This window comes from Sparus aurata, chromosome 12 (genome assembly GCF_900880675.1).
Source record: "Sparus aurata chromosome 12, fSpaAur1.1, whole genome shotgun sequence".
Lineage (NCBI taxonomy): Eukaryota > Metazoa > Chordata > Actinopteri > Spariformes > Sparidae > Sparus > Sparus aurata.
Genome location: NC_044198.1, coordinates 3960015 through 3966304, shown reverse-complemented (window position 1 = coordinate 3966304; position 6290 = coordinate 3960015). Strand labels below are relative to the sequence as shown.

The following is a 6290-nucleotide window of genomic DNA, read 5'->3' as shown; positions in this document are numbered from 1 at the left end:
ACCAATCACATTCGATTATTCATTGCACCTGCCGAGGTAGCCTGATGATGCATTCAAGAGCCTGTGTTCCCCACCCATACCTGATTTATACATTCAGCTCTGAGAGAGATAAGCTATGTAACATAGCGCAAAAGAGTAGAAGAAAAATATACATTTTTATTTTGCTCAGTCATTCATGAAACCAAACACAATATAACCGTTTGTTAATAGGAGAGCCGTTTTAATGTCAGAGGCTAGGTTGTTTATCCTGTTTGAATTTGTTTTTTCATAAATACATGAACAAAAAAGAATATGAATGAAAAGTGAAGTGGAACAGTTTCTCTTAGTAGGCTACGCATGGTGGACTGAGACATGGAAAACTGGCATCAACTAACAGAGGCTTAATTTTCCATAAGGGAAGCTTTTAAAGAAAAAAAAAAAAAAACATTTCAACTGCCAGCCACGCCACACACAGAGAGTTTTTTGTACTGTGGGCATGTTGCATAAATAAAAAAGAGTGTTTTGGTCCTTTGCTCCATGAGGTTACAGCACTGGCAGATTTGGGTAGCAGTATCTGCTCCCTAAACTTGACTTTGAGTAACCCCATGTGTCTATGATTGGCTGAGAAAAGTGGACTGGGAAGAAAAATTAGTGTGGGCAGGGGCTATAAACTGAATAAGAAACTGTTGGCCTTTCAGTAATGCACTTGACCACACATGATGACAAAACCAAATGTACATTTGAGACAAATAAATGCAAGAGTAGGAAAAGGTTAACTAATAAGGCTTTACAAGAAATATTAGCCACTCGCTTTCTTGCTGCTGATTGTAATTTATGTGCTCTTTGCCTCTAATTTTGATTTGTTCAATAGCATGTGTATGCTACATAACCTACATTTACATTTACATTCATTCAGGGCATTTAGCAGACACTTTTGTCCAAAGCGCATTACAATAAGTACATTTGTCACAAGAAACCACAACATATCACCGTCGATAAAATAAGAAAGAAAAAGTAGAAACAATTTTCAGGCCCTGGTCTGAGCATTGTAGCTGCTATTTATCAAGGATATCTCAAGTAAATAAGTGCTATGATTTAAGTGCTAATGATTAGAACATACAAGTGCATATATGTTTTTTGGGGGGGGGACTGAAGGCCAGTACCAGCGTCTTGAATCAGATGCAGGCTACAACATGAAGCTAGTGGAGGTCACGGAGGAGAGGGGTCGCAGAGGCTTGGAGTTCAGCCAAGAGCGAGCTGCAATAGCCCAGGTGGGAGATGGCCAGCGCTTGGACCTGGAGTTGCGTTGTGTCCTTTATGACAAAAGACTGGATCCCGCAGATGTTGTAAAGGGCAAGTTTGCAGGAGCGGGCCACAACAGTGAAGTTTGGGGTGAAGGATAGTCTGTTGTTGAGGATTGAATCCAGGTTCCTCGCAGTCACTGAAGGTGATACTAAGATGTCCTCAACAGTGACTGAGTCCATGCAAGGGCAGTCTTTTCCCTGGATGATGATGAGTTCAGTTTTATGCAGGTTGAGCTTGAGGTGGTGCGCAGTTGTCCAAGCGGAGATGTCTACCAGGCATTTCGAGATGCACGTTGCAACGTGCATGGGTGTCGGGGGGTTGGGGAAAGAGAGGAAAACTTGGTTGTCGTCTGCATAACAGTGATGAGAAAATCCATGAGATGTGATTGCAGAGCCTAGTGATCTAGTGCATAGTGAAAACAGAAGTGGTCCTAGTACCGAGCCTTGAGGGACACCAGTTTCCAGAAAGCAGGGTTTGGACAAGGAGCTATTCCATATGACCTGAAACCTATCATGGCTAATGATAAGAAACAAATGAAAACCAAATGAAAAATTGACAAAACATACAAAGCAGCTATATAGAGAATGGAGTCAATATGACAAGAGAGGAAGTTCTGTTTAATCACACATCCACTGAATAAAAGAGAGGTATGACATTCTTGTTACAATTTTTATTGCTTGGAGCAAAAATGAAAAGTAGTTGGAAATATTATGAAGGAACTGGAACTTACTGACCCGTGATTAGACAGAGCAGTGTATTTTGCCATTATGGCAGATACTGAGGGAGCACAAACCAACAGTAACAGAAAACATGGGTGTGTTAAGGGAGAACTTTGATCGAGGTTACCGAGTGCTGTCAGTAGGAAAAATAACGTGAATTTTTTGCACAATATTGAACAGATATCAGGACGGCAGCTAAAGCGAACCTATGGGGGCAGACATCCTAAGTTTCACTTTCGGTTATGTCTGCCCCATAGGTTTGCTTTAGCTGCCGTTCTGATACTCCGTAAATATTGTGCCAAATGTTCTTGTTATTTTTACTAATGACAGCACTCGGTAACCTCGATCAACAGGGATATGGGTTAAAAAACGGCCAAAGTTCTCCTTTAAGTGGGAAGTTTGGATTTAGCATAGACTGCTGATTTGCGCATACATCAGGAACAATATAACACACACTAGAGCCAAGTGTTTTACTGTGTGCTGCATATTTTATCTGGTCTTGTTTGATGAAGCTTTAGTATGAAATAATGGAGCTTTACATTTAGATAATTGGGCCCTGCACAACTGATCTAAACCCAAAGACTATAACTTTAGTTTTATATGAGTGTATAATCAAGTGCAGTGCAGAGAGATTTGACCGATATGGGTGTAGTATTTGAAATAACATACCCTATTAATACTGTATCATTATTACATTACATTTGGTATGTTGTTTAAAAGTAGCTGGGTGGCTACTACATCCTTAGAAAAACTGGCAACTGTTGAAAAGGATGAATGGATGGAAGTTGTTGCAGGGGAGACCAGGGACATTTGTAACCATTTTAGGGTGTGATGGCATTATATAAATATTTTAAGTATCATGTATGTGTGTTCTACTTGTTAACAGTCATCAAATGTTATACAAGCAAGACTGGAACAGTTCACTCAGCTATCAAAATTCAGTCATCATCCACTCACTCATGTCGATTGAGAGTTGGATGAAGTGGCAGAGTCACAATAACATTTCTGGAGCTTCACAGCAAAACAGTGTTGCAGCATTCTCCTAAACAACTGAAGTAGCCCCCAACACACACGCACATGCACACACGCACACGCACACACACACACACACACACACACACACACACACACACACACACACACACTACCTACATAATAAATAACAAGGATCTTATATAGGGAAACTTGTTGAATATATCAATTGAACAGTTAGTTCCAGTAAAATTATAAAATATTACTAATCATATAATTATGCAGACATGAAAACTAAAACAGTTGAACATGTGACAGTTTTTTCAGTGTCAGGCAGAGAGCTATCACCACAAAGCACTTTGCAGAGGATCGTGGTTCTGTCCAGTTTCTGATCGGTGCAATTTAAGACCTTACAATTCCTTAACGGTTATCAAAAGTTCTCTCTTAGACAAAAAAAAGTTCGGAGTTGTACTGCATGCATACATGCAGCTTTAAGTTGCAGTATCGCACTCCAGCCAGCCGGGGGAAGTAGAGCACCATAAATATGTTCACGGACCGAGCGCCACAGAGAGAAACAAGCGTGCGAGGCTGCGCTTATTCCTCCTTATCGTAGGCTTGAAGGCACGCACTCTGTGTAAGGTGGAAGTAACTTTTATCCTCCAGAGAAGAGTTATCAACCGCCCGGGAAATACATCTGGTCAGAAGTCTAACGGCAAACGATAACCATGTCGGCCTCATCGGCGAAAGTCAGTAGAAAGGAGAATTCAAATCATGACGGAGCGGACGAGACCTCTGGTAACGTTAAGGAATGGCGGTTATCCTGTGCAACGCCATTTTCATTTGTTTTTCGTCATTTTGTTATTTTCTGTCTGTTTTGTTGACTACTGTCAGCTGGACATTGTATCTTTTTGTGGATGAATTGCTTAATTTACCTTCATATCAGCTTTGGGGTGAAAGTGCAGGTCTGTTGTAGCATGCAATTTAGCGTTAGCATGCTAACAATTTAGCCAGCGTGAGATGTTAGCTAGCTAATAGCTTACATTAGCCACTTGTTCACATGAAGGAGGCCGGTATTTGCATTGCATAAGCTGTGTTTAGCATGATGGGCAGTAATTGTTCATGCACACGATTTTGGAGGCATTGAATAAATCGCGTGCAACCGTGCGCCGCCTCGTGCACGTTTTAGGCTGGAGCAACATGAACGATTGTTTGTCCACTTGATTAGCATGTGCAATATTCACTGTGTCCACTTCCCCATAACAGTTAAGAAAGGCCGAGCGAGCACTGATAACGTTAGCTAGCCGTTCACTGTAACATAAGCATGCTTGCGAGCTTGGCTTTGTGTGAGTCAGTAGATGAGAAATGTAAACAAGCGCGTCGCAATCGTTTAGCTAACTATAATGTCGCTACGAGGCGGCATTATGGATGTTAGTATGTGATTAATAGGCGTAAAGAGGCTTTGCTGGTGCTCGCAGTATGATAATAGCGCTTGTGGAGCACATAGCATTCTCAGCGAGACGTCGTTGAGCTCCTCATTCAAACCAGGCCGCCTTTAGCAGCAACAGGAAGCTCCAGACTGCAGGAGGCAGAGGGTCTGTCTGCTATGGAGCCACCGCGCACACACATTAAACGCACCACACTCCTGGCGTCCCGCGTTATTCAACACAGCATGCATGCATGCAATGGAGAATCCCGTTAGTTTGGTTGGAGAAGTGGTCATTTTCTGTACAGAAACACGAAAATACTTTTGCTCGAGTTTTCATGTGTTTTGTGCGTGACTTGAATAGTTTGTGTTCACATAGAAAGTTTTTTAATGTTTTTATTTTAAAAAACATTTTAATTTATTGAAAATTGTAAAAGTAAAGGATTTCGAATAAAGTTGACCTGGGCTGCTAATGGGTGTTGAATTTGCACCAAATTGTCTCTTTAAATCGTGTTTACATCCGACTAGATTAAAGTGAATGTCAGGTGCGTGTTGGGAAGCATCTAATCACTTACTGTAACTAATACTTTAAGTTTTTATTAACAAACTAGCTTTTCGTTTCTCCCAATATTCTCTCAGATGATGTTATGTGCCGTTTTATGGAATTTTGCTTGCGGACGGTATAGCCCAAATAATACCAGATTTTTGAGCAGATCTAGTAGCAGTATTTGATGATTAATTGACAACGACCCTCATCCTATAAATATTGACGTAATATATCCGCAGTCTGCCAGTATTGGCTGGTTTATCCGTCTCAGAAGAAGGCCAGTTAACCAACCAAAGCCTGTGCCTGTCGTGCTACAAAATTGTACATTTATCGTGTCTACTTATTTATTTATTTTTTACAGAAAATAATTCGAGTAATTTACAATTCTTTAATTCCCAGGGAATTCTTTTTCCCTCCTTAATATTGACACCAGCCCCCAAAATCCAGTATCGGCCAGGCTCTAGTAAAACCAGTGTTTATAATGTCAGAACCCCCCAGTACATGTTAATCTATGAAAGGTTGCGCTTAATTCTCAAGATGAAAATTTAAGCCATTTCATAGTGCACTGTAGGCTGCAACAAACAATTGTTTTAATAGTTGATTAATCAGCAGACATCAATTGTTTAGTTTTATGTCAATAAAATGTGCTAAACAAAAATGGTAAGATATTCAGTTTACTGACAGAGGAGGAAAGAAACCAAAGGAATTCTCAATTTTTTTTTCACTCTAACCAATTAATCGATTATTTAAAAAGTTGACAATTAATTAGTGGACACTTTTTTTTATTTTATTCCTTGTTTTTTCCTGACTAACTATCAAACTATGAAATGTATTAGCTGGAGGGCATTAGATTCCTTCCTCGCAGATATATAAATGTCGATATTGTAACTACAAGACAACAGATGACCATAAGGCCATAACTCGGCTCTTGGTAATGTATAGCTGTAGGGCGTATAAAGTTGCCCTGCTGCAGGTGAACCCCTTTTTACCATGATACGTTTAACCATATCGCTCAGCCCACAGTCGCCTTAGTTGTGTTTACATTTAAGGGGAGCCATATTTGTTGTATTTGGCAGTAGTATGTACTTTTCTTAAAACTGTTGTGCTTTTTTTTTTTTCTTTTTCCTCCAGAAAAAGAGCAACAGGAAGCAATTGAACACATTGATGAAGTACAGAATGAAATTGACAGGTGAGTCTCAATCTTTTTTGTGAGTAATGAAATATGGATTGCATGGAGAACATTTTCTTGTTGACATGTTTGTCTCCTTTCTCTCCAGACTCAATGAACAGGCCAGTGAAGAAATTTTAAAAGTAGAGCAAAAGTACAACAAACTCGCCAGCCATT

The 6290-nt window shown here is 40.1% G+C and overlaps 1 long non-coding RNA gene across 1 annotated transcript; it reads left to right on the top strand.

Annotated features, from left to right (window-relative positions):
• Positions 1 to 3526: 3526 nt before the first annotated feature.
• On the top strand, positions 3527 to 6279 carry LOC115592368 (uncharacterized). The gene is made up of 3 exons (XR_003986126.1): positions 3527 to 3770; positions 6077 to 6134; positions 6223 to 6279. It is a non-coding gene; the product is annotated as an uncharacterized LOC115592368 (long non-coding RNA).
• Positions 6280 to 6290: the final 11 nt, after the last annotated feature.